This window comes from Nicotiana attenuata, unplaced genomic scaffold (assembly GCF_001879085.1).
Source record: "Nicotiana attenuata strain UT unplaced genomic scaffold, NIATTr2, whole genome shotgun sequence".
Classification (NCBI taxonomy): domain Eukaryota; kingdom Viridiplantae; phylum Streptophyta; class Magnoliopsida; order Solanales; family Solanaceae; genus Nicotiana; species Nicotiana attenuata.
Genome location: NW_017671586.1, coordinates 51,741 through 53,016, shown reverse-complemented (window position 1 = coordinate 53,016; position 1,276 = coordinate 51,741).

Below are 1,276 nucleotides of genomic sequence, written 5' to 3'. Positions count from 1 at the left end.
TTTGAAGTACCGCTACACCAGTGTGTAATTCGTTCTATCCTGGGAGAAAATATCCACAACCTTGGGTACTAGGAGGGGATTAAATTTCTTAAGGAAACACTGTGAATTCAGTGGGCTCGGATTAAAATTCTGTTTCTATTTTTTTTATTTCTGTTTATACGTTATTTTATATTCTCCAGAATTATTTTAAAAATACAGTATACTATCAGAATATTCAAGAGTATCTCTCAGAAAATTGTCCTAGCTCGAGAGGAACTGCAGCTAACTCAGGAGATGATAAATGCTCAATGTGTTGACCAGCTCCTGGGAAAAGAAAAACAGATCTTGCTTGATTTGGAGAAATGGTCACTTGTGGAAGAAAGTGCTCTTAGGCAGAAAGCTCGAGCAAAATGGATAAAACTTGGGGATGTCAATACCAAATATTTCTCAGCTTTGGTTAAAGACAGAACATAAAAGAAGCAGATACTACATCTTACATCCCTTACTGGTGTACAGCTGACTGATCCTCTAGCTATTTCTATAAATCCCTCATGGGTACAGCTTCCCCTTCAATCCCAGCAGTTAACAGACTCGCAATGATGAAAGGTCTAACCCTCTCTCAGCATCAAAGAAGGGAGTTATGTGATTATATTACTGACCAAGATGCATGGTCTGGTTTACAGGCCATAGAGGATGACAAAGCTCCGGGTATTAATGGGTACAACTCCCATTTCTTTAAACATGCTTGGCCAATACTGAAGGATGAGGTGACTGTGGCAGTTAAACAATCCTTTGCATCGGGGAAAGTGTTTAAAGCTATTAACTGTACTACGATCACTTTAGTTCCAAAGAATCCAAGTCCTCTGATAGTAAAAGAGTATAGACCAATTGCTTGCTGCACCATATTGTATAAGATCGTAGCAAAAATCTTGGCTGCTAGGATTCAGAAAGTTATACCTAGTATCATATGTGGTGCTCAGGCAGGCTTTATTCCAGGAAGGAAGATCTCAGATAATAGTATCTTGGCCCATGAATTAGTCAAAGATTATGGAAGGAAAAATGCATCTCCCAGATGTATGGTGAAGATTGATTTGCAGAAAGCCTATGATTCAGTAGAATGGCCCTATTTGAAACAGGTTATGAGTGAATTGGGGTTCCCTGACAGATTTGTTTCTTGGATAATGGAATATGTACAAACTATTAATTATACTGTGATGGTAAATGGGAAAACTACAAAGCCATTTGATGTTGCTAAAGGATTGAGACAGGGAGACCCCGATATCTCATTATCTATTTG